The sequence below is a fragment of the Scleropages formosus genome, chromosome 2 (assembly GCF_900964775.1).
Source record: "Scleropages formosus chromosome 2, fSclFor1.1, whole genome shotgun sequence".
In the NCBI taxonomy this organism is placed as follows: domain Eukaryota; kingdom Metazoa; phylum Chordata; class Actinopteri; order Osteoglossiformes; family Osteoglossidae; genus Scleropages; species Scleropages formosus.
In genome coordinates, this window is record NC_041807.1 from 3,073,432 (window position 1) to 3,101,408 (window position 27,977).

Sequence of the window (27,977 nt, forward strand, 5' to 3'; positions counted from 1 at the left end):
TCAGACACTCGATGTGTCATTTATTCATTTAACTGATGCTTTTTGCCAAAATTATTTGTGATGTTAAGGTATTTACAATTATTTGCCCATCTACACAGCCAGGTAATTCTACTGGAGCAATTAAGGGTATTACAGCCAGAAGTGAGATTCAAACCTGCAACCTTTAGGTCAAAAGGCAGCAGCCCTACCCACTACACTACCAGCTGTCCCCCTTATAAGAACAGCATTTACTTACACTTGTGGCTGACTGCCTCTTTATAAAGGTGCTTATCGAAGCCCCTTCGGAATATCCCCCTTCGCAGCACTGCTGCGTGTAAAAATACTCAAGATGATCCGAGCGACACGTTGCGTAAAGCCAAGCAGTGGAACGACTCAATGAACGGCACTGGCACAGCACTGCTCCTGGCAGAGCCCACCGGGGCCTCGAGGGACGGAGCCCAGACGAGAGACAAGGGGTGAGGGCCCGGGAGCGGTCTCACCTCGTCCCCTTTCCCTCGCTGGGAGGCGCGCTTGGAGCCCCCAGCGCAGAGCACCCTCCGCCGGGTAATGGCAGCAAACAAATGGCTGGCGGACGTAATAAAGCACCAGGCACGGAGACGAAAATGCGGAGCGCATTAAAACAAACTAATGTGAAACGCTGAGGGAAAACAAAAGTGAAGAAGAGGCGATTTAAAAAAAGGAATTGCCGGGGCCCCTTGCCTGCCCCGCAAGTGAGAGATAAAAATGACAAATTTCCGCACCACGTACTGCCGAAACTCTCCGACGCTGCAGAGAGCGGGCTGCGTGTTTGCGGCGACGGGGAGGTGCCGGACAGGGGAATTCGGCTTAAAACTCCCTCCCCGTCTCGGAACTCTTTCGTTTTTTTTTTTTTTTTTTTTAGACCTCCGTTGCATTCAGATGCGGGGAGGAGCAGCGCGCCGTCTCCGCCTCCGTCGGGACCCTCGAATGACGGACAAACGGCTGCATTAGGAGGCTCCCGGTCCCTGGGCGGCACCGCCTGCCGGACTCGACTCGCACACCGCCGCGCAGAGTTATTGTAATGGCAGTAATGGTGGGTTCGTCTTCAGCTGGGAGCCTATTGCGCACACTTCGCCGTGTGTCCCCCGCCTCGCGGAGAGCGTCTTCTCGCGCACGAGTCCTCTGCGGGTTTTCGCGGCCGTGATTCCAAACAATATCAATCAGCGCAATTTAAGGAAACGGATCCTGCCCGCGTACTTAACTGACGTGCCATCAGCTGCCACTGGATGCGGGAACGCGTGGATTTACAAAACAGTAAAAAAGCGATACGAAGCCCCCGGGGGTGATGTTCCTACCTAAGGGTGACGGTTCAGTTTTTTTCATTGCATTTTAAATCAAGGGGTGATGTAACTGGGATATTCTCAGACTACAACCCTTTGACCTCTTTCATAATTAGCTGACTTTTGACAGCCGCGCCACCGCTAAGGCTCTCAAGGATAGACGCTGGGCATTAGCAGTAACGGAACATCCCAGAACCCGGGTGATACTGTAGGGATTTACAGACTCTGCCGACTGAGCCGGGCTGCTCCCGTCATCGGCCGACGCATCAATTATTCACAGTGATGGAGAATTCCTTTCAGGGGCTGCTCTCATTGCTTTTCTCCAGACCCCTGGGAGATGGATGGCCGGTGGTGGCAGAGCCTCTGGTAACTCTGTCGACTCCTCCCGCGCCTGACCAACACCTGCTGGTTCTTTGCCCCCTGGGAGATGGCCGGAGAATCTCCAGGGGACAGTAGGGTTTCTATGGCCATGTTGCAACACTTTCCACGAAAAATAGCTGGAAAGCGTCAGGAACCCATTTTTCTCCCCTTGCGACGTTAAACGAAACGGCAGCTACCCTCTGGGCCCCATCCGAGGTCAAAACGCATGCGTTTCATTTTATACTCATTCTATCCCACTGATAGAGAAAATGAGGTCTGTCCGTGGGAGGCCACAGCCCACACAAATGCGGTCTCCGTTTCCCACCGCCTTCCCTGCACACTCCATTTAGGAGAGAAATAGGACGCCATTCATTTTTAATCGCGAGGTTGCAGAGGGCCAGTCTTCCCACTCTGGCGGCAGGACCGAGGAAGCGCGCTTGGGGCAACGGGACTCCCGCTGGACGGAGGACACGACGAAGGAAACGATGCCGCTATTAGGCATGAAGGAATCCCAAGCGGAGGGGAGACGGCTTCCCAACGTGGAGGTGGGATTCGACATGTGCGGAGAAGGTGCTGGAATTCCCGCTCAGCTACAGCAGAGTATCTCCGCAGGGCTGTCCCAAGTGAGGGGTGCGGTACAAGCTGAGCAGAAGAGGTGATCTGCCAACACTCGCGTTGCTTCTGACCCCAACGCACCTTCCTGAGTGCCTTCAAGGCACTGAAACATCCGGTAGCCAGGCTGAAAATCGAGGCCGCTCCACTCGTTTAGCAACATCGGTGCTGAGCGACGTCTTTAAACTCATCCATGTGGACTACAATACTACAACGACGATGACACAACAGCTCGGTTGGCAACAGTCGGTGGAAAAGGGCACTTGCAGGAAATAAAACCAGCATCAAATCCCATTTTGAAACGAACATGCCGACAGGCACGGAATGAACTGATTAGGGGGTTCCTGTCGGTTGACTGTCGGAGTCCCAGAGCTCAAGACAGCGGCGGCCAGGGGTGTAAAGAGATACGCATCATTGTGTTCATTGCAAGAAACAACTCAAGGATAAACGTAACAGCTTTCAATATCAAAATGAACCCATTTGAACACGTACAACTGCGTTGCTCTGTTCTACTTCTGTAATGTTTAATTACCCCCCTCTTCAGCTTTTTCCCCTCACAGCGAGCCCTTATCAATGTCTGCTCCCTGGTGGTTGTCCTCCTCAATTAATTCAGGCATCATCCGAAGAATAGCATTGCTGTTATTGACAAGCCGTGGCCAAACCATACAGCCGCCTATTTAAATTTAATTAAAACATATCTCTTAATCGGATCAAAGACCTAAAAAAAAAATCCATACGCGGATAAGAGGACTTTGTTGTGCCCCAAGCCAACTCTCTCTTTATTTCTTTATTTTTTTTAAAGCTGCAGTCTCCTCTAAAGTGGGGGGTGCGGTGGCACGGCAGGCTTGGCCGGTGCCCGCTGTGTGGCAGGTGTGGGGTTCGAGTCCTGCTTGGGGTGCCTTCCGATGGACTGGCGCCTCGTCCAGGGTGTTTGCCCTCCCCCTTCGGCCTCGCGCCCTGTGTTTCGGGGCAAGTGGTTCTTGACGTTGGTTGGTTGGCCTCCTCTAAAACCAGCTGTTACGACATTTTTTTCACCCGCTCTTAATTCCTTCACCTCCAGCGAATGCCTTTCGGGAAAAAGCGGAAAGCTCCTGGCAGGCACGTGGTGGGACGATGGCTCGTGCACCGAGCGCCGCCGCATTGTGTCGCTGAAGTTACACGTGCTCTCGCTCGTCTCGAAGCGCCCGCCGCACATGGTAGGGCGCACGAGCGCCGAGTCAGTGGCTGTAATTAGTCGAGTTAATCACAGTGAGCTGGGTAGGGCCACGCTGATGGCATATGTTAAGGATGAATTACTAATCGGGCCTGGCGAGTGGTGCGGCAGGTCTCGTTCCACTTTAAGATTCCTGGCACGTTACCGATATATGGAAAGGTATAAACAAACAGCAATCTGGTTGTTTAGCTTCTCCAAGCCACTTACAAGGATCCAATTATGGCAGATCCCCGGAGCCAGTAATACAATCAGGAGAGCAGGGAGTTATGATTAACCATGAAGGCCGTGCTCACAGCAGCGGAGGCACTGGCGCATCTCAGCAGCCGGCAGGACTGTCTCAGGACGGCTGCACGCCGCAATCTGCTTCCCCAGCCCCTTGGCACCCGGGGAGCGCGCTACATGACCGCAACGCAGCGGCAACGCAAACCAAACCTGGATCGCTACAGACTCCGCGGTACCGCTGTGCATCTGCTGCAGAAACTCAGCACGACCGCTGTGGAACCACCACTTGCTGCTCTGCTATTTGGCCTCGTAAAGAGATGCCACCACTCGGAAATGCGCGTTGAGCGTGCGCCCGTGCAGTGGGACGATGGTTGCCGTGGCTAGACGCCGACACATTGCTTGCTGCCACAGCCAGAGCAGTGCAGACAGCATGAGACAAGCCAGGCAGCGAAGCAGTTAAGGCCACGATGGATGAGACGAGCTGTTCCTGCCATTCATCATACGTTGCTGGAGGTCATGTGCAGTTAGCCGGGGTATCTGTAAAACACTCTCCCTGACGCTCAGCTGTTAGCCGCAAAGGGGGAGAAGAGGGCAAAACTGACACGAGCACACGCGATGGCCTCACCGACGCTTTATCTAAAGAGAATTGTAATTTTACCCTTTTACAAAGATGGATATTTTATTGGAACAATTCGAATTGTCACCTTGTTCAAAGACACTCCAGCAAGGCAACCTGCGACCTGAACATGCAAGCTTCAAGTGACAAAAAAACCGTACCCAGCCAGACACATGAAGGTGCCCCCTGCTCTCCACCTCCCTGGGTCCACAGCGAAGCAACCAGAAGCAAAGTCACTGTGGATTAAATGGAGGGACTTACCGGAGCCAACTTGATAACCGACATGCCTACAAGACCCGATCACTCCCTACATCCCATCGCCTTTGGTAGTGTGTTGGTCCAATGCATAACGGACCCAAAACCAAAAGTCTACAGGGTCGTGGTTTTGGCTCCGATGTGGTGGAAGAAGCTCCCCCTCTCACTCAAAACTGCTTCACCCATTTGGCTTTCGAGGAGGGTCTCAAAATCCATCTCTTTAGAACCCACATTTTCCGTCTCCTAACAACTGTGTAAATTTACATCTGATCTAACGCGCACCGGTATATGGTGGTATCGAACTGTTTCAAGAATCATGTCAATCTGTATCTATACAACTCTTCATCTGTTGTCAACTCACTTGGTGAACGCAGACTAATGAGTTAGCGGAAGAAGTTGCAAACAGAACGTGTTAATTGTCTACAGAGCAGAAGGTGCTAGAAACAGAAAGGAACCCTAGGATGGCTTGTGCAGATTTTAAATATGCTTGATAGGGTTCATACAGTTGGCTCCTTTATTCCTCTTTTCAATCATATTGGACTTCTGGACCTCTGCTGATGTTGTAGTGAGAACCTCTCCGAACCTCATCACACCACAGCAACAAAGAATTCCTCAAACTGAGTCAAAGAGACAGGCGGTAAAAATCATCCTTTTCCACCGGTTTTCAGCTCTGTGAAGACTTTAGTAGGCAAGGCATGCGTCCCAAGAAGTGTTTATTCCTACAGCTCACCACCAGTGTAAAACTGGATCCATTATTGAAGGCAAACAAAATGATACGCTCATACACTCATGCAATGTTCCTTTCTGGATAAAGCTCAGTGACGGTCGTTACGTTTCATAGCAACACACTGTAATTTCATGTCCGAGGGAACAGCCGAAGTGAGAGCGACGCGGCAAAGTCCAAAATCTGTAGTGACATCCTGAACGCGAGGGCCGAGTTTACCGGACGAAGGAGCAGCCCGGCAGAACGACGTCAGCTGGAACCAAAGCCACAGTTATGACCTCTGCCCGGCCATCGCCTTTTCACCATTTCAGCCGCGTATGAATTTTCCTCTCCATCTACGGATCTGCACCTGCAGATACAGAAGCAATTCCTTCTGGAGGAGATGCTCCTTTACATTCACATTAATATTTACATTTATTCATTTAGCGGAGGTTCTTCCAGAGCAGGATCAGGGTCACATACGTTGCGCACGACTGACAGCTGGGCAGGGCTGAGTGTTTGGTCCAGTTCTTCATCTCAGAATCCTGGTATAACGAAACTGCAGCAGATTAAATCGCAAGTCACATTCCTCGCACAAATATTCCTCGGCACCGTAAGAATTACCTCGATTTCCAAACTTATTTGTATTACGGCCATTTTCAAATTTCATGATTCCCTTCTGGGTTTTTTCCCCGTTATATTTCTGTACTCATAACCCTATTGGTCCATATTTCACTTCTTCCTTAATGTCAAGTTCGTATGTGTTTGGCAGCCCTCGCCACTAAGATCAACAGATGGGAGAAAACGTGCGTAACGTCGTTCAACGTGTGCGAAGTCACATCACGCAACGCGACAAAGAAGTACATAGCAAATGCATGTTTACTTTTCGTTTGATAGTACGGAAGTGTTCGGCTTTGTAGCATTTCCATGTTTTATGTGTGGGAACTTCTCAGCATGCTGAGGCTGACAGCAGACGGGAGGAAGCGCTTTAGACGGTATATTGTAGACGGAGGTGGTTGATGTGTACGGCAACGTTCAACGTGATTGATGTGGGCCTAAAAGGAAGAAGCGGTCTATGTGTAATGGGGGAGCAAGTTGGCACTCTCCAAACGACGTGGCTATCGAGAGCATTTACACCAACAGTGAACTGGCACTTTGGGGATTCACCGCTGGGCAAAGGTAAAGACCTGCCAACATGGCATAAAGGCCGCTGGTGTGGAAACAAGACAGACGGCTTTGGAAAAACGGCCTTTTAGGATGGAGATGGTTTTGAGGTTTCCTAGTCCCGGTCCTTTCCGTCCTGTGATTTTGCGGGAATGCGTTCCCGTTTCAAGCCCTGTCCGGTGCAGAGGATAACCTCAACCCACAAGCGTTCTTTCCTCCTTTCCTTCACTTGCGCTCCTCACCCATACGCACAGTGCCAAGCACAGCATGACGGTGATCGCTGGGTCTCTGGATGCCAGGGCCCGCCAGGAGGAGGGACGGCCTCCCGTTCGTGAGCCCAACCCCCAGCGAAACGGCCACATCGAGCGAATGAGAGAGCGGTGCTTATCCGGCAAAATTGCTGCTAGACGGAGCAGAAAGTGCACACATTTTCGATGACACCCCGGTAATGAGGTTTTATATTGGCCCGAGTACGCTGCAGGGGGGACGCCCGGTCGCTGCTCTCCCCCGCCGCCAGCTGCCAGCCTGAGCCCCCAGCCCTCAGACAGGGTGAATGATGGGACTCGTCTGACCAGATGATCAGTTATTCCAGCGAGGCACTGCTCGTTGGGTTTTAATTAGGTGCTGCAGACTGCAGGTGTACCTGCGGCGGACGGAACGTGGGAGGTTCATAATTCAGATAATTGCCAAGAGTTCAAGAAAACGCGGATGACACGTGGAAAGAAAAGTCCAGGTAAAGGTTATAAAACATGGTGACATTTTACGCTATGGTCACCGCAACGTTACCCTTAACGATATACATGTTAGGATTTCGCTTGACACCAAGCGCAGAAATGTGCGGTTCATAAACAACACGGAAATCCCTTAATATAAAATCGATCAGCGCCTGCAAAGAAGCTTCCGTTTGTCCGTAATGATATACCAGGGAATTTGAAAACACTGTCAACTCTATTGGAAATGGTCAATTTTAAATGTTAGATTTGCATTTTGATGCCACCTGACTGACCCTGAGGAGCTGCTTTCACTTTGTCTGCATCAGGGAGCTCAGCGCTGGCCTCACGCACTTGGCTGCCAGCCGCAAAGGTCAGACCTAGATCCCTGCCCTTTAGTTCATGCATGTAACATGTAAATTTCTGTTGCACAGCAAAAAAAAAAAAAAGGAAAAAAAAGAAAAAAAAAAGGATTTTTCACATAAGTAAGCACATCTGTCCTTTATAAATATTACACTTAGTTCTGTGGGGAACGCACAAGACTGGAAAATCAGTCCCATTAGAAAAGGGATTAAATTTTCATATTTTTTTCTTCTTCCAATGAACTAATATTTCAAGCACCAGTAAGCTTTAAAGTAGAATTGTAATGTTAATGGTAACGTTAATGGTATCTCCTAAACAATATTCAGCAGAAATATTTAAGTTGTACACATACTCCTATATATGTGTGTTTATGTATGTGAGAATCTACTGTATGTTTCGATGTATTGTATTAGGACACAAAAATAATCCTCTCTGCATTTAATACTTACCAAAAAACAAACATGGAGGTACAAAAATAGCTGCAAGTCAAGTGACTTTTGCTCTCCACTGTAACAGATGGCACGGACCTTCTCGCAGCGGCTGGTTTTAAATCATGTTCTCAGATAAACATACATTTGACCTTTAAGGGTTCCTCCTCTCTGCAAAGAAACCGGGTGTAGGATGTGAAATCAATACAGTAACTCTGGAGAGACTGGATTGACAAGGTTCAAAATGATTATTTCATTTCTATCCACATTTGAGAAACTCCGGCAACTCTTCAGCTCGGTCCCACCGCACTGCACCGCACCGCACCCCTCTGGTGCTGCCCAGCTCTCCCAGGCCGAACACACTTCTGGATGGATAGAAGCATGTGGCCCAACCCTGCACAGCTGACTGATGAATACATTCAGAGGCAGAGTAATAGACCCGTAGAGTACAACTCTGACCCCATCAGCTAATACTCCCATTACAGCCATACTCATTCCATCCTCATTGACATTTGATCAGAGAGATGATATATTGGTGAGCACGGACCTGTTCAGAATTACCAAGAAACTTTTCAGGCAGGGTTGGGGGTGGAGGCCTCTAAAACATTGAGAAACATTTTCCAAGGCCACAAGTTCTTAAAAAAGAAAAAAAACCAAAAAAAAAGTTGTATAAGGTTTAGCTTTAATGCTCCGAGCAGGAAGCAGAGGACAAAGAAAAAAAAAAGGCCAACCATTTGCAGCCAGTGATGACGACAGTGAGGCACAAAGGGTTGCGAGTGTGCAGCTATACACCATGCCAGCACCAGTTCTGACACCAACACAAAACCCTGTGTGATTGTCTCCCTGGGTTAAATATTGCTAGATTTGCTGGGACAAAAATATAAGCTTTGGGCATCAATGCAGTCCCTGCATCTCTGGAAACCATTTTAATTTGGCTTCATTTCGCAGCCTTCTTCTGCTCGTGACCTGTGTTCCGTGGGTCGCCATGACAATAACTTCTGATTGGAAACCGATGGGCAGCGGTCCTGTGGCAGGTGTCCACCCCTCCCCTCAGGCAGGTGCATGGGGCTCCGTGCCGGACGCTGGCGGCTGCCTGGCCCACTCTCCAATCAGCTGCCGCTGGACTTGGCTTTCCTGTTCTCCTGCGACCTCTCATTTGGTCTGAATGGGAGAGCACCTACGGCTAAGGGAATTGTGGGCCGTTGTGCACATTCTGTTACCTTCCGTTTTATTTCATGTTTCTTTGCTGCTGACGGACTTATTTCCGATGCTGTGCCTGAATTGTTCTATAACTTTGAATACAGTATGGCAGAGATAACCTTTAGAACTACAGATGTTGAGTTGCAATGTGACGTATCTAAGTAGTAAATCTCAATCAAACCTTGGGATAATCTGATCAACACTTAAGTAGAGCATTCAGATTTAACGTACTCTTTCTGTGAGCACACCTTTAGCGTGTACAGGTGTGATGTGTCAGAGTGGGGCTCACATGTGACAGGAACAAATCGAGTTTATCTGCTGTTGTACACAAGCCAGATTTAGGCGACTTCTCTGCCATTTTGATCAGCAATGAAAAACAAGGAATCTGTCAATATCTGCTGGATAAATAATGTGATGCACCACAAACTCGTGCATAAACTGCATCCGTGGAAGAAATAAAAATCTTATTGGACCCAGAGGAGATCCAGTAGATTGAGCCAGGGTTGCTGGTGTGGTGGGGAGGATGTGGTGGCTCTTAAGAAAACTCATATTAATCCTGGCGCATCTCAGTTCATCCTTAAATGAGTTGGCCCCTCATGGCCTGCTTTTTTCCTCAAAAGTGAAGGGCAAAGTGGTGCATTTTCCCATGTGCATTAAAAAAAAAAAAAAAAGCACAAGTGACATCTCGAGCACAATCGTGACACAAAGAGGACAGCTTCCATTTAATGAGAAATATTCGCCTTCCAGAATCATCCTTTATCACATTTTTACATGGATGCGTGATTTAACATTACCAATGCATGTGAAAGATTACATGAGCTTCAGAGAAAAGGAGATGGCATAGATTACAATGACTGGAAGCTCAAACAAGGACAGACTAAACACATGTTCATTTACTTATGTCACTCAGTCTGTACAAACAGGTCTCGCACGTTTATGATCGCATGCATCAAGACACAATTGAAAGAGAGCAAGTCTTATAATAAAAAGAAATCCTGAGGAACTATCGGCTCCACGCCATTCCTTTTCATTTAGCCACTGAGCAGGACTCCAAAACGCAAAGCACCGCATCACACACATACTGACGCAAGTCAGATGCTATAGGATGGTCCAGCAGGTAATGTAGGTGGTTAGAGTTGTCACCTTGAAATCGAAGGACCAGGGTCCAAATCCCACTTTTCCCTTAATTCCCTCAGTATGGCACTTACCTTTAATTAGTCCAGTAAAAATTACACAGCTGTATAATTGGGTATATCATTGTAAACAGCTTACTATACAAACCTAACACTGAAAGGTGATTTTGAGAAAAGCATCAGATAAACACCTCGGCATTCTTACTACATCCAGCTGTCTGTTTTCCTAGAGCTTAAAAAACCATCAAGCAGGTCTGAGAGTGATGCATATCAATCACCCACCTTACATGCTGTGACAGTCATTTTTACTGGTTCTCTCTCTAGAGGTCCCACCCGCCCCATCAGCACTCCTGCGCGTGCTTTGCTGTGCCTCAGGCTTTTAACTCAAATGGAACCTCCCCAGTGCAAGGTGGTGAACCACTTGACCTCTGTCTGGCAAAGTTGCTCTCACAGCGGACACAAATGAGATCCTAAAAGGCTGCACCGCACGCAACAGCTTAGAGTGCAGGGAAGAGGCAGGTTGGATCTCACAGGGGAAGTGAGTCTGGCACAGGAGTGCCCCTAGAGGTGAAATCTGGCAGTGTCTCTAAGGTGATTTTCCTTTTGAGTAAAGGGCTGGGATGTGGATGAGCGGAACTTGATAAGGTCACGTGTAACTATGACACAAAGCTGAGTAACGTCTTCCACACTCATCACTGTCTAGTGGACGTATACTTGCATGCATAAAAAGGTCCTGTATGAGAGTGCCATGGTGACATGTGACCTTGCTGACAACCAGAATGCACTAATAGTCTGCTTCCTGGGTCTCCAGCAGGAAGTGAACACATATCAAAGCTGTACGAAGCTCATTATAATGGATTTAGGGCCTCGGGTACAAAGGTTCCCATTCAGAATTGGACTCCGTGGGCAATCTACCCCCGTTTCTTTAGGTAAAGGCAACTGTATGAGTGGCTTATAAAATGTGGAAGATTTACAGCGGTAAAAAGAAAAACAACCATGCCCAAGTGTCAGGTGGGAAATAAATGTAAAAGACCCAGTCCACTGTGGTCTGACCAGGAGGTCTCAGATCAAATCCCTCAGACGTCTGGCACACTGCTGGGGGCCAGATCAAACAATTCGTTGGCTGCAGTACTTTTCTGCAGAGAAATGCATTTGTCATGGTGAGGAGGTGTCTGTGCATGCTCCAGGTACGTCACGCTCGCATCTGCGGTTCCACATCGCTCTCCTCCAAGAGACGGCCTCGGTCACGGCGCGGCCCCAGCTCTGACATGTGTCCGAGGGGAAGTGGTGGCTGGCAGTGGAGGGGGGTTTTTAATGCATCCGGGCAGACTGGAGGGGGGCAGCTGCCAATGCTCTTGTCAGCACATGGACGTCTGCTTGTTTTGGAAGGAGCAGAGGAGATAAAAGGGGAATGTTTAAATGAAGGGGAGGGGAGGGGGGCTGTGCCGTCACTACTCTGCACGCGTCCTCGTCCATCATCCAGACGGAGGCTGCTGGGATCCACGGCCGGGGCCAGCGACAGCGCCCTGACTACGGCCCACGCCTCACAGCACCGGGATAACTAGAAACAATATTGCACGTCCATCATCCTGCCTGTCCCAGCATCTGTCCTTCAGAAAGACCTGAGGATGCAAGGGCCTCCAAAGATGGATTACAAGGAGCCTGTTCACTGAATGAAACACACAGCCATATATACAGATACACTCCACATACAATGCACCACACACACACACACACCCCACAACAGGAAAAAAAATCACAACATTATAATGACAGACCTACACGAGACATTTCAAAGTATACTGGTCCTGGAGACCGTGTTTTCTAACTTTAAGGTTAATGTGTGTATTCTGATACTAATAAATGTCACAGCTAATACCCAATAGACCCCATGTATCCATAAAAATGGCATAATGGTGAGAGTTGCTAAATATCGTAAATGTACGTAGATCACACCTTTGCCCAAACTCTGCCATTTTAATGAAATTTTTATTATTTTGGTATCTCTCACAGAAGTATACACACACCCACCACAGCAACCCCTACCCAGTTGGCTCAGCACACAGAAAATGCTGGCATTTCAGGGTCTCTGGCAATCAGGAGACGTTCTAGTCATGAGTGGGAGAGAAAAATCCTTGATAATAAAGAATGGCAAATGAGAATGTCATTGAACATGTTCCTATGGCAATACAGGAAACGAAGACAAACACAAGAACAAAAATCAAATGAATGACAGGAGCATATCACAACAAAAAGTGGTTTGACCAAAAGTGAAGCAAATACAGAACAAATGGAGAGGTTTAAACAAAATACGAAGAGAGCAAAGCAAAACAGGTCCTTACATCCACTCAGAATATCGCAAAAGTATAAGCTCTTGTCATATCCCATTGAAAAAGAAACATGTACCAGAATCAAAACTCACAAAATTTAATGCCTTTGGAAATTAACCACTGGATGGATAATGTAGGAAAATTAATGAAACAACAATTAAAGGAGAAACTAATAACAAACAATGAAATGGTTACCAAAAGTATGCAGGAGGTCAGGGTTCAGAGGTCAAGTTCAACATAAACGGGGAAACATATGGTGGCTGCATGGATGTCTCTGGAAAAAAAAATAGAGCAGGGAGAAGGGTAAGTGCACTCATCTGTAACCCTTGACACATTCAAAACACACATGATGTCATAAAGCAGATTTCAGGTATCCCAGTGAATCCACCTGAAATCTTCAATTATTCAGCTTTCAGTCTGTTACGTTCGCGTGGCCTCGGCTGACAAGGTTTTGTTTTAATAGGCCTTAAGAGTGCTTGAAGATTTCCTGAAAGGCTAATAATCAAGCTGCGTGTCGCATTACGGAAAATGCTCTGGTGACACACAGATTTTTTAACACTCCTGTTCACTGACTCTCTAGAACGTTCCAGAATGTGCTTTTTAAGGTAAATGAAGAGCCAGAGCAATAATATCTGACAAAACAATCCCAGCAAATCTGGTTTCTATCTCTGTCTTGCTCTCACTTTACAGAACACTTTGGTGTAATTTTAATACACTAAACCACCTCGGAGTGTTGAGTCAGTTACTATGAAAGGTAAAAGCGTTGACTGACTCAGATGTCACCTTTCTATCATTTATGCCCCGTGGCAAGACTGTACATCAACACTCTGTACATTTCAGAAACTCCCGAGCAAATTATTGAATTAGACGTCGTTCTGCCAACAGAGCCCGTTGTGATGGGTCGTGTGTGTTGCTGTAGAGCCCAGCACATGCACTCTTGCTCTCGGACCCCACCACCCCCATGTGCGCTCTCATTCTCTCTCTCTCACACACACACACACACACACACACACACACACACACACACATAGAGAGCAGCGTGGCGCAAAGTGTGGCGTGTTCTGAGTTAATCCTACAGGTGGAGCTCTCGCCGAGCCCAATTAAAGCTGTGCTCACGTGCTGCGTGGCTGTAAATCAGCCGAGACCCCAGTAGGATAAGCTCCTTCCGCTTATACCAAACGGGCACTGGGCAAATACGCATGCTGCTCGTGGGCTTCAGCTCAGGGTTAAGGGCTTGAAGTGGAAGACTGCAATGCAAGAGAGTAGTGTACGACTTGTGCAACACCACCAGTGTAAGTGTAGTTTAAAACTGCAGCATCAGATCCCAGGGTGAGACCGTAGTGTAAAACTGCTGTAAGAGCACAGCACGAAACTGAAACATGGTACTAATGTAAGAAAAATAGTGTAAGACTCTGTCTTCAGACTACTCTAAGAACAGTGTAGCTGTCAAAGGCAGCTGGTGTCCACCCTGCCCGTGCCCTGGTTCTGTCCCAACTCAGCTGTATCAGTATTAATTTGCGAATAAACCTGCAAAAAGTACCACCAATGAACGAGTGAGCGTGGTTCCTATTCGGTCAGAACGGCACAAATGGAATCCAGCACGTTCAACTCATAAGCAATCGCTCTTCCTTTCCAACATTCAGACCTAATGAAATTACCATAAACGCTCTGCATCTAATGTGTGGTTCTCGACCGCTGGGAATACACCCGTTAATGTAATTATCTTACTGTGACTAAATGTATTCCGTACAGGACTATTTTCCTTGTTAATTTGTACCTCATTACATCTTGTTTCTAATCTTTCTTTGACCACAGCATCAAAATATATAAATAATAGCTGTCTACATTCACATGCTGCATGAGGAATTAGAGAAATCGCCAGAGGAATTGTGATATTTGTTCTTATAGATTAGGGTGCAAATTAATGTTTAAGGAACGTAGTATTAATGAGCCAAGTTTTCATTTGATACCAAGTGGACTTCAAAACAAGTACAGACACTGCATTACAACAGCTAAAGCAACCAGTAAAACTGGGCTGTAATGCTGCCTTTTTGGTCAAAAAGACAAATGTGTGTTGCAATAATTGCAACCCTTTGTGTCAATAGTTGCTAAGGCTTCATCCTGCGTGTGTGAGATTGCAAACAAAAGCAATCAATTCCTCCGCCTTCTTTTGGACAAAATCTTTGCTCAATAAATAGGAATCTCATGCCTCCCATTAATGTGGTGCGTGTTTAGGGCTGGTAATCACATTGCCACTGTAAATAAGACACAGCAGCAGTAACAGTAGGCAAGATGCACGAAGTCCACAATGAACCAAGTGCCACGGCACGCATTTCATCAGCTCCGCAATCATGATCTGAAAAGCGGCCAGCGCCAGGGCCCCTTCACTCAAATGGTATAATAAAACATCAAAAGTTTATTAAACCAATAAAATTAAGTATCAAACATTGCTGTTCTCCTGGTAAGAGCAATGTAGGAATAAAGGAATTACAAGTGTGATAATGCACCGTGACAACGAACCAACATATTGGTTAAGGATTTCACACACCGAAGTGTAAGAGTGTGTGCATGTGTGGCTACCCTATCACAGATAATCATCCCGTAAAGGTTCTACGCCTCTCGATACTTCTGGGGATAGGCTCCAGTTCACCACGACCCTGCTCAAGATAAGCAGTTATTGAAACTGGATGGATCAAAGTCACACATACGCCGCAGAAAGACGTGCTGCTTTTTTCTCCGTCTATATCTACAGCCCGAGACTTTACAGTAACACCTTTAATAACCCTACAAGAGACTGTGCTGTCTCTTTCAAAATTTGTTTTCTATCTGCATCAGGCACTACATGTTCTAACTGCCACGTTTTTACATAAAGTGAACAAGTGACATTTTGCTTCCCTACATGGCCGACTGTTCCCCTGGTCAACATGCTACGAGACAGGAGACCAGACAAGCAGAAAGAGTACACAGCACCACCTGCAACAACAGCGTGAAGAAGGAAAACTTCCAAGACCAATCAAGGTGTTTCGTGAACGACCCTGATATACCAATTCTATCAGAGAATCCAATATCCACAATAAAGACTGCAATATCCTGCGGTTACTTATTTGCATGCATTGCCTTTCAGAAAGCACTCTTGTGTTGATTTTCCCATAAGATACCTAGATTTTATCAGCAGGACTTTTACAAACACCCATCTCGGGAGAGCAGTTCGTTCATTGGTGAGGCACTTGCCAAAAAGCACACGTGAGCCAGCACCGTTAGCCCAAGCCCCAGGAACGTGCAGGTGCAATTACCCCTCCATAGGGAGACGTGCTCCGAGAAGCTCATCAATACTGATTATCATTGTGACGCAATTGAAATAGCAAGGCCAGACTTATTTCTCCTCTACTTCCACTTTTCTAATCATTATTTCGAACAGTGTCCTTGGGGGCACCTGGTAATTAAACAAGTTTGTAGGTTTATCTTTGTTTTCAGAGAGAAGCTAATCAGGAGAGGAATTACGCAATACACGTTTCCCCTGGACGAATAAGTTTGTGTAGCGCAGAGGTAAGGGACTGCTTGTGTAGCCACCCTTTTACAGAGATTGCATCTCATCCAATCTCCAGCCACGTAGCCAAATATGCTGGGATACCAGACAATTTCATTTTAGATGGCTGCTGGGTCACACAGGATGACTCCTCTGTTGGTGTCTTCGGTAAAAACCACAGCAGTGAGTATCAAACTTGAGAGATCCAACAACTAAGCGACCAACGGCGCTTCTGTTGTCGAGGAATCTGTGAGCTCAGAAGTCAGGAGGGTTGTGCTTGGAGCCTGCAGAGTCGAGAAGCTATAGTCCATGCATGAGGACTTACCAACAGTAATAGAGAGTGATCAGACAGGAGATTGTGCTATGACATGTCATAGCTAGAAATGTTGAGCCTGTATACGTATGCATTTCTCAGTAGGTTGGCTTGTGGACCCCATTCTGCTGCTTTCTCACTTTAGCTATATCCTCAGCATATTAATCGCTCGCTTGTTGATGTGGATGTCTTTGGAGAACATTCTTAGCCAGGCCGCTCTATGCCCGGCCTTTGGAGACGAGCAAGATGTCACATATGAAACTCTTTCAAGCCACTCAACGGATTCAAGGGTCTAAAAGCCATCTAATGTCCTTCCTGCACACCTTTTCCATTCCTGACCGCTTGACAGGGCTTATCATCAAAGAGCAGCAAGGAGATATTGTCGAGTCTGCTTTTAAGTAAACCTGATTAGAGGCCAAATTTCATTCAGCCCCTTGCGGGTGCCTGTTACCCTTCTGCTCACCTGTCCTCCCAGCAGCTTCCTCCCTGATGATGGGGATTATCTGCCCAGACTCCTATTCCACATTTCGGAAAAAAACAAAAACACAATGCCTGCACAATTCTCCTGTCTTCCTGAATGGCTGCACCACTAACTGATAATTTGGGCCCCAACCCTGAAAGGTACAGAGGGAGCACTTTGACTGTGTTTTGATTTTGCATTGAAATTCACAATATATTTTGCTTTTTTTTTTTTTCAAATAATATAAATGTCACATTGAGTATCATTTCAGCCCAGTACCAAATGTAGGCCTGGTAGTCATCCTAATAAACTACAAGGCCTACAAATTGCTGGTCAATACCTATGTACAGGTCCGTCTGGAGGTCTTGCACAAAATGGAGACACCCCTCTCTTTGAAACGCAAGCCATAAATTATTAGGAACTCAGAAAGGGGGAGAATGAGACCAAACAACACCGTTGGCATATAAGGCTTTTCCTCTTCACAGGTCATAGGGATGAAGGGTGCTTTGCCCGTTCTCCTTAATGCTCTTTAATTCAGCTTGAAAGGAGACCTATCAGGTGCTCCTCCAGTCTACTGTAGTTTAAACGTACACATACTCTCCAGCATGGATGTCAGAGAAGAATTAATCTAATCTCAGACTCCGTTAAGTGCCCTGGGTATTCAATTAGCCAGGTACTTGACGTGGCTTTCCAACACAGCCGACCAATTACACACGGTGTGAAGATGAAGGAGTGGGAAACCTAAAACAGCTGGGATGGCTCTTAGTTTACCCAGAAGGCTGGGGCAGCTCTTACTACATAGCCTTATACCTGTATACCTGCCTCATCATTCAACACGGGATCTTATTCTTTAAGAGCTAACCCTTGAATGCCAAATAATTAATAAAAAAATTTTAAAAAAAAAAGTCAAAATGTAGTTATGGATCAGAGCAGAAAGAAAGAAAGAAAGAAAGAAGGTTTTACGAACTCATATTCAAGCTGGAGCAATTTTACATCCCCCGCACTGCACAAGCACCTTGTCTTGCTGTCCAGTGCATTCTTAATTCTGAGGCAAGGTAATGCAAGGTTGTCCTGCAATACATTTTTTAATCACACGAAGGTAAAATTGACAGCGTCACATCCGTTTCGGAAATGAGAAAGTCACGCGGGAAAAGACTGAGGCTGGTTCACCCGCGTCCTTCGCCGCTGAACGTCACAGTACATAAAGCACATTTAATATGCTGCACGCGCAGATGCTCCCCAGCAGGGCTGGGGCCCACGAGCTACTCCCCCAACCCTCCCCACTACAAATGGATTGTCTTTTTAACAGCTTGCTGGATTCCTGTGCATAACCACCATGGAACACCCACCGTAGCTCGAGGGTATATTTTTCAAACTCAAAAGCAGCCATGTCTGTGTTTTCATTTGTACCCTGACAAGCTAGTGCAAATAGGCACAAAGGGGCCTGGACCCTGGCAGAGGAGAAGGGAGCCCATCAGCTCATGTTGTCCACTGTTCGTTATGCGCACACCATAGATCGATGCCCCATGGTGCTCTCGAGCAAAGGGTTCCATCCTTCCAAGGTGAACATTTTTAATGGCTGAGCCTCAGCTTGAAAGCCACCGAGTGTGGTGAGGGGATCGAGTGAACAATAACAGGCAAAGTTGCCTGGTCCCCAGATGCTCTTTTGCAAGCAGGAAAAAGGGACTGTTATCCCATAAGGCCTCTGAGCAGCGAGGCCCCAAAGTACCCTGCATGCGGCAGTTCGCCCAACATGTAAACCGCTTTTCCCTGTGGGGTATTCCTTCTCTAAGCAAAGGGAGTCAGCATGCTCCTCGGATGCGTGCTCCAGCTGGCTCCTGGCTGCTTCCGTGCTGTTTTCCCAGTTGCCCCCGTCCATATTTCTTTTTTTCTCCGCTGGCTTCCTGTCAGGTCTCGCCTCTGAACGGGCGCAGATGCTATTTCTATTCCGTTTACATTGCCAGTCTCCGTTCTGAACCATGCGCTGATTAAGACAACCTGACCTTTTCTTGCGCCCTACTCTCTGCAATTGGTCTTTGGAGATTTTCTTCTCTGCTTCTTAAAGAAGCCTGGATATTTCTCCATCGGATTTGAGGAGGCACCAGGAGTCCAGCACCAGCAAAAACGGCATCTCATGTTTCGGAGTGAAGACCATAAGTCCCGTCTGTTAAGTCTACCACTTTCGAATTTCAAGAAGATGGTTTGGACCGCAAATTTTGTCCATCAGTGCCAACCAAGATTAGATAAAACGTTAAAGGAAGTATTTCACAGCAGACAGAGGTTAGCCATTTCTTTGCAGAAGAAGGAAAAGAATATTCCATGTGAGAAACTTCCAAAGGCCCTTGGGATTATTGAAAATAGGAACTGTGAGTGGCTCTTGTAGAAACCTCCGCTGCTATTGGATTCCAGCTGTCCAAAGTCAGCTGCTCACTAGTTCATATGTGGCCACAGGAGATGATGCAAAACCAATGGTGTTGAACCTGCCATTCACAACCATAAATGCCCTGCTTCGAATCCAAAGGTTCTGTGGTTATCCAAAAACCAGAGAACAAACAAAGCATGGCAGAGGACATGGCATGGCAGTGTGGTGTAGAGGTGTAGCCTGTTCCAGACATGCATGGTCCTCTCCTCGCTGTCTTTTAGATTGTGTGCAGGTCGAGTGGCGTGTCAAAGCTGTGTGCATGCGTGCAAGTGTGAGGGGAAATGCCATGAATAAGTAAACATGCAGTGCCTCTAGTCTACTTTGAAGCTGGAACAGCTTGGGGCAACCCCCAAAAATAACTATGCCCAGGTAGTGGGTCGAGCTGAGATGCCGTTCCAAGAATTCTGGAGGTGCCCGCATTGCTCCATGTGCAGGCACCTGGACTGAACTCGTCCAAAAACGGCCAGATCATACTCCGTAGCTTGTTCACTACCACACCCGAACAAGTTCTCTAATGAAAGGGAGGACCAAGAATTCTGTGGCAGAAAGGAAAAACCTGTCTGTTTTCTATACCAAAGTTTCACATGAGGAATAGAATGCAGCCTGTATGCGTGTGTGTTGGCGGGTTGTGGGCAAAGACAGAACATATAGCATGTTGACTCCGCATGCTCATACACTCGCATCACCTCTATTTTGTGTGCGAATATCCACAAGGAGACCGAGTACAATCTCCTACATGCCGTACAAAGCAGTTATATTTTGCATTTGCAATTTCATCTGATTTAATACTGTACTATGTCAAATTAGAAACAGCAAGATAAATAACCCCTTTCTGTGCATGAGGGAAAGGTATTTGCTTTGGGACACTAATAACAGTTTAAACAAATGTATCCTTGCACGTAAACAAAAAAAAAAAAAAAGGAATATTCACACAATTAAAATCTTTACATTTTATCCCCACATTTTTTACACTTGCTTTTACTCTGAGTTGACAGGCAAAGAGCAAAAGAGATAAAATAGAAGCCAGCAGTTCTATGTAAATGTACACACGGAACACAAAACATAGCAGGACCTAGCAGAATACTATGTCTCATTCTGTGTACACATAAGAGGTGAGAAACAGGTTCAAAAAGTAGGAGTATAAAGGTCAGAAGAAGTTGATGGCAATGTGGTTATACTCTTTAACAAAGTAATTGTATTTGAGTTTTCAGTAAACTTAGTGAATCTGCAGCTGAGAAAATGTAACACAAGCAAAATAAAACACTTCATGAGACCGCTAAGAACACAACACTAACAATGTGTAAGAGAATCCTTAAGCAGTCATCAGTATTGTATTTTTCTGTTAGTTGTGATCCATCAAAATTAGGACAAGACCTCAGTTGCTGAATGTTATGAAAGATCTATTGCGTGCAACTTGTTTCAAGACATTTCCAGTACATTCCACATGCAGCGATACTGAGTTAATTCACTTTAGACTCAAGTACCCTGGCTAATCTCTTTTTCCTTTGTTATGAAGGAAAATAAGAAAGACCTTTTTGTTATTAGAGATGTTCCATTTTTGAAAGGTGACTATTTCACACTTTTTAAGACCTGAAATCTAACTTTCAAAATATAATCTTCATAAACGGCTAGAATTGTGTTCAAATAAGGTTTTGATTTTCACATTGTGATGTTCAGAAGAATATTAACTCTTTGAAAAACTTTACTTACCATCCATCGTTAGATGTCAAACTCACTGTAAAGTCACAGCTCGAAAGAACTAACATTGTCTGTTTCCTCTAACTTTAGATTTGAGATTTGTATTTGAATAGGCTGACAGGACACTGGGGACACACTGAGTGAAACCATACGGAAGTATGCAGAAGCAGTAACGCGAGAGGTTACAAAAAATGTAAACCCACTACAATTTTCATCTCCTTTCGCATAGAGCAACCGGTGCATGGCGACAACAGTCCTGTCTCACATCTGACAGCAAACGTGTCAGTCCACAGCTGTCAAACAGTGACGGGACACAGCGTACAGCCAGACAGATAACGGCTCTGAGTGGTGTGCTGGTAAAATCATATACTTTACCAGTGTTATGCACTCTACTGCATAACATTCCAACATTGCAGGCATTACTGCCCCACCCAAAGGAGGCAGTATGGAGTGAAGCGTAATTAACTCAGACCATTTAAATACAAACCTAGGAAACAGTTTGAGGGAGTGTGCAATTACAAATGACAAAGCATACAGATTAATGGTCACATCCACGTCTGCTGAACAGAGCGGCAATATAAGAAATAATTTGATACAGACGTATAGATCGCTATAGATAACCTGCAATGGAGAAGGCTATCATGGGGCACAATGACAAGACGCCTTGGAATCGAACGAGTGCCAAACAGTGCATCTGGTAAACAGGTGTTATGGAGGTCGGCTGCTGGATAGCAAGGGCTCAGGTGTCAGGAGATAGAATGATGGGGGCTGGCACGCTGGAGCCGACCCTCCAGATGGTGCCAGCAGATCTGCCGGGACCGCTCACCCCGGACAGTTGCCATCGCGACCCGCTTCAGCGCAAGGGAACGACGTCCACTTTCGAGGCCTTCTTAGTCCATTTATTTGGCACACAGTGAAGGGAGCGCTCCTTTCACTGGTTGTTTTCCAACACTTAGCCACACCTGGGACGAACACACTAATGACTGTCTCGGTACTGCTCATCTCCCACCTGCTGTATGCAACATGGCAGGTTATCCACCAACAGGTTACGAAAGGTAACGATAACCAATCCGTTACAGATGGTGACGGGGAACAATGTGTTATGGACCAGTTGCTCAAATGAACTCCTAAAGGAATTGTGACTAGGTTATTTGAGAGAAATTGGGCTCAGAGTTAGAGTTCAAACTGATTTGTAGTGTTGATTATTCCTTGCCAGAGGTGTGCACAACCCACGAATTGTGGGCTGAGTGGTTAATACAGCCATTATGGGTACAAAACCGAAGTGTTTGCTTTGACTGATAGGTCCCTGGAAGTTATGTTAATACGTCACTCTTAGCAGCTGGAAGTGGAAAAGCACCACTAAACACCCCAAGGTGGTTTTTTTGCACATAATCCTATTAGAAAATACACCTTTACATCTTGTCTTGAAAAAGGAACAACATCAAGGCTACTTACTGTTTAGCAGCAGGAATAAAATTGTCTTTAATGTCACTGTTTTGATTTACCTTAACAGAGTGCTGGCCATGACGAGAGCATTTCCCAGCTGTTTATTCAGAGGAGCCGATTGCTCTCTGGCAAACTTTATTGTTGTTGCATTATTTTTAGCAGCTGGCAGTGATTTCTTTATACTATGAGTGACAGCCATGCTGTGGCTGTATATTTAAACTAAAAACCAGAAGGCTGTACCCATGCCAATTTGGACCAGCAGAAGTTTTCCCCATCAACGGTCAAAGAAGCCAATTTTTCACATGCAGCTTTGTAGTTAAGGAGGCTCATTCAGGGCAAGGTACTGAACCTGAAAAAGTTTAGTTGTGTAATTTAGTAAATCTCCATGCTACTTAGGATAAATTAAATAAATAAATTAGGATAAATATTACTTAGGTAATTAAATAAGTGAATGCTGAGTAACTGAAAGAAGAAATCTCAGACAGAGGACAGAGTACCAACAGGTAGCCTGTGTCCTGCCCATCATATTCTACCTGTCTTCTCACACTGTGGACTGTGGTATGGACTGCAGTTCTGAAAACTAAGTTCTCCGCTGATGTTACTGAAAACCTTCTCATCCTTTACTTTCTACATGTGATTGAGGATTTGATTCAGTTATTAAAGTCAGACCAGGCTGGATCCTGACATTTCCATTTAAAGATACCAATCTCTAATACCTTGACATTGATTAACAGTTGGCATTGCTGTGTCTGAATTGCAATCAATAGATTATATACACACCAATATGCACGGCAGCAATCCATTCCCCTTCTAAAAGCAGCTACACATCTCTGCCAACTCATTATTGCCGCTTGCCACAAATGAAACACTCAATTAAAGTATAGCTCACGCTTTGTGACAAATCAGGTGCAAATTCAAGGGAGGGAAATTGTCCTTGTCTTACATGCAGCACTGGTGCTTGCGAGCTCTGGCTGCTTCCACCACAGCGCAAAATCTGATACACTATGCTTAACACTCTCCACTAGCAGAAAGAGGTAAACTTAGGGTTTCCAGGTTCAAAGATAACAAAAACTACCAGATGTGCTTACTAAAAAAAAAAAAAAAATTGTTCCACTTTAGGCAGAATGCCCATCAAATTCAAAATGCCTTGTCTGCTGGTCATCTTTCATTGGAATCATCTTTGTGGCACTGTTTATCCAGACTCCTGAAGACTATTTCATTGACTAAGTCCAGGGTAATAAATATATATTTAATAATAATAAAAAAAAAGACCCAAGAAGTGGACAGACAGGAATGGTGACAGTGCAGGGGTTAGGGTCTAAAGAAGAGGTGACTTCTTGGAGAGCAGTAAGGCCATACTTGACAAGACCCATGCGAAAAGGTGTGGGGTTGGCTTACAGCCCTGCTGACTCACTAATGAAGCTGTTGTCGAAGGCAAGCACCGCAGAGAAGCATTTTGACACCAACGTAAACATCCAGGAGTGTTCAAGGGGTTGTGGACATAACGATAACTCAAAACATGAGGCCGACTTCGCAAGGCACAGCATATTCCTTTGCAGTTACATTATGCCTTTATGGATGGAATCATCTTCATTTGTGAAAGTGCACTTGAGCAGCATTTTATGAGCTGCAGATCAATGTACTCTTCAGACAGTGAGATGAAAACCACGCAAAACATTATGATGTCACCTCCTTCAGTACATCTGAGAATTCTTTGAGAAAACGAGTGACAGATCCATTCCTCGTCTGTCGGAGAAACGCCAAAGTCAACTCACTGTCACCAAAAGAAATTCAGTTTTTGGACGGTTTCCTAACAATTTAATGGAATTCAAATCCGAAGTTTAATAAGAGATGTTGGCTATTATAAACGTGGTGGTGAGACAGTTGAGATAACATCTGACTTGTGAGGCCAATCTCGGAGGCCGCTGTGTTATTGTCGCACTTCAGAAACACCAAAGGCACACAAACATGCTGCCATCAAAGCATATTGATTTTCCAATCAAGGCCAAACGATGATTGAGGCAGATATGCACCTTATCTTCCAGTTTACAAAATCCTGGAGTCGGGACTCATTTTGACTTTGCAATTTCTCACACTGAAGGGGATCGCAAAAACAAAGAAAAAAGCAAAGGCCGCTTTTTTTAAGGAAAAAAAAATACACTGAATTACTCAACTGATCAGAGGCAGGAAAAGAAGAACAAAACACCGAAAAGGCTGGAGTTCAACAGTACTTCACAGTCACTTAAAATAAAACATTACATTTTTAGAGAACTTTTTTGCTGTTTGAAATGACGATCAGAGATCAGGTTGTTCATGAACTCCTCTGCCACCTCCCTCCTTTGTTCATGAAATTAACAAACACTTCTGCTGGGTTCAGACTTTCAGTAGCTCGTACGTAATAAACAGAAGGTTCTTAAATTGAAACACGAAGGATACATATATGGGAATAAATGCTATGCTTTGATGTAGAGAATGCAGCTCCGAAAACATGAATAAGGTTAATTTTTCTTGTCCTTACAGTAAAGAATATTTAATTCTTTATCCAACACTTTTATGATAACACAAAGAAACAGCTTCACAACTTACCAAATGAAGTTTGGTTGGCAGCAGCATCACCAAAACTCTGCTCAATTTTTACATAGTGCCACTGCCAACGTACTTACCTCAAAACAACAAACATAGGATGTAACAAAATCTGTTCAATTATAAGTGATGCAGTCGTAATATTTTTTTGACTTCATATTGGGTCGCATTTGAATGTTTAGGCCTGTTGAGGTTGAATCTCCACACAGCCTTTTCCTGAGCTCCTCATCCCTGGGCGCACATTTAAACTGGTTTTGAACCCTGATTTGTGCTCTTTAATGGGCTCCCCTCCCTCCTACATGAACCATCCCAGTGCGCATCAATTAGCCGACTCCCCCGTTCGGCCCGTTTCGTTACAGAGATAATTACACTTTCTTTAATAAACCTGCCCCCTGGCCCAGCGTCAGCCTCCCTGCTCTCACCGCCCTCATCCTCTTAGGATCCAGGACCCACAGAAAAAAAAAAAAAAAAAAAAAAAACACACCCGATCTTCACATCCCTAAAACATGCCTGGGGGGGCAGCTTCAAACTGCACCCATGAGTAAATCGCTTTGATGAATAGGGGTCATTGTGTTACAGCTGCTTGTGCTAATTACTCTATTTTCTGAGTTATTACTCTCCGATTCCTCTTCCAGAGTCACGTTAATGCAGCCAGGCGTATTTCTCTTGTGGAGCGAAGGGCAGATTCAGTCTTGCTGCCTCGCATCGTTTTCTCAGCATGGAGACACGGATTATTCTAGAAAACATTACTGGCTGCAGACTGGGGTCCCACAGTGATGGTTTTGCTTTGTTAAGGGAGTGTTTCATGACCATTACATTAATATTTTTGCCTGCCTTATGGTTTCCTAAGCAGGGCCATGAAGGAGTGAATGTATCTCCTAAGGGTAGAAGCCACTGTAAAAGAGCCTACACCTGTTTGAGTCACAGCAGGAGCACAGAAGAGGAAGCTAGATGATGATGATACAAGAAATTACTAGAGATGCTAAAGCTGCAGCCACAGCAACAATGGTCACTACAGCTAAGGTAACTACTGGATCCCTGTAGTTTCTTCTGTGTGTTTTCACATATATTTCACATATATAAAGGTACCATTAATTTCTTGCCTGAAAAAGGAAACAATTGACAGGTTTGAGAAGGCAGCTCCTTGCGCTCAAAGGGCAGACGGTCTATGGATGAGTCACATGACTTCCTGACACACTTGTGTGTGACATTTCTTCGTAATTGTGTTTCTTTGCAACATACAATGGCTTTATCAGCTTTCTTCCCTCCGTATTTGGTTTATATGGCAGAATATGTCTTCACCCAGAAGAAAATCTCTTGGATATGCTCTTAAAGCAAAGCAGATCAAGTAGTTTTGTGAACCGCACAACAAGGACACCTCTCCTGGGACTTGAACCTGTATCTTTTTTATTTCGTTAAACATGGAAATATAGCACTCATGACAAACACTACACATAGCATCAAACATGAGCCATGGAAGCAGTGTAACACCTAAATTGCAGAATGAGGCAAGCAGTGGTCCAGTTGCCTGTCCCACACAGGGCATGACTGCACACTGTAAAAAGTCATTACCAAAATTTATTAAGATCTGCATGCAATCCATGGCATTGTACTTGATGTAATTCATGAGAAGGACACAAACTAATGAAGTGTTACTCACAGAAACCTGTAAACACAGGACTTAAAAAAAAAAAAAAAAAAAAAAAAAAAAAGATGATGGGGAGGGGTTATTCGATTGTTATCAGTTTGACATACAAGACCATTCTGAGCGATTACCTATTTAATGTCTTATCTGTCTCCTGCCATATACATCGTACTCTCTATACAAGATTGCTTTTTATTAGCGTGCTCCCATGGACTTTACCTAAATCCCATCTCCCGCCATGAATCCGCTGATCCCCAGCAGTCCTGAAGGTTATCTGTGTTTGTTTCTCACCGGAGGGTATCCATTATTCACGCGCCAGCTCTCCAAACCCCTGGGCTCTCTGGGGAGAGGCGCTAATGTAAAGCCTGCCTCGCAATCTGCCACTGGGCATCATGTCCTGACCGCGCCCACTCAGGTGACCGGCCTCTGCCGTTTGCTTCTGGACTCTCATTGCCGCCTGTGTCTGGGGCGGTGGGGGAGGGGTGTTCTATGGTAACTGGGACCAAAGGGAACTCTTCTTAACTTGTTCCATGCAACAGAAGAAACCAAGGTGAATTTAGAAAAGGTAACGTGTCACAGGGGGACCAAAAGTGAGCACTAAACTGAAACGAAAAAAGAAACTAAATCATACAAACAGAACTTGCATCTGCACGTCTGATTATTGCCAATGATCTGACAAATAACTAAACCGGCAAACTTCAAGTACGAAGTCCGTCTCCTCAACCACTACGCCACCTTCTGCCTTTCGTTGTCCATAAATTCTACTTTTAAACAGGCAGAGAAATCCTGCTGTAAATGTCTATGGTTTTGCTGTACTATTAAAAAAAAATATCAGGTTCACAGAATCACACTGTTATGCAAACAGCGCGTGCTGCTGCCCAGGGGATTCTCTCAGGCTTTGGGAGAAAGTTGCAGTGCTTGAAATTTTACGGCACTTGCCTGGGATTCCAAATGCTGGTCCTGCCGGACACGGAGTTTCGGTATACCTGAAATGTCCACTGCACACGTCCATCGCAGGCGCGTGTCTTCCTGCATTTACACAGTGCGCTGGGACCCTCCTGCTATCCGGGGGGGTGGTTTACTGCACATTTTACACAACTATTTGCCCTGACTACAGCAGATTGTTTCACAGGAATTATGAACTTTGCTACTCAAAAACACAATTTTCACTGTAGAAAAGCACAACGCAATGTTGTGCAAAACGTGTAAGATGCCCGATTTAGCTGCGTACCACAAACCATTGAATGCTTCTACAGCCATGATGCTAGGACGCCCTG

The 27,977-nt window shown here is 45.6% G+C and overlaps 1 protein-coding gene across 13 annotated transcripts in view; it reads right to left on the reverse strand.

The window, feature by feature from the left end:
* Positions 1-27,977, reverse strand: part of camta1b (calmodulin binding transcription activator 1b) — a 292,596-nt gene that overhangs the window by 228,741 nt on the left and 35,878 nt on the right. The gene's annotated exons all lie outside the window — the stretch shown is intronic.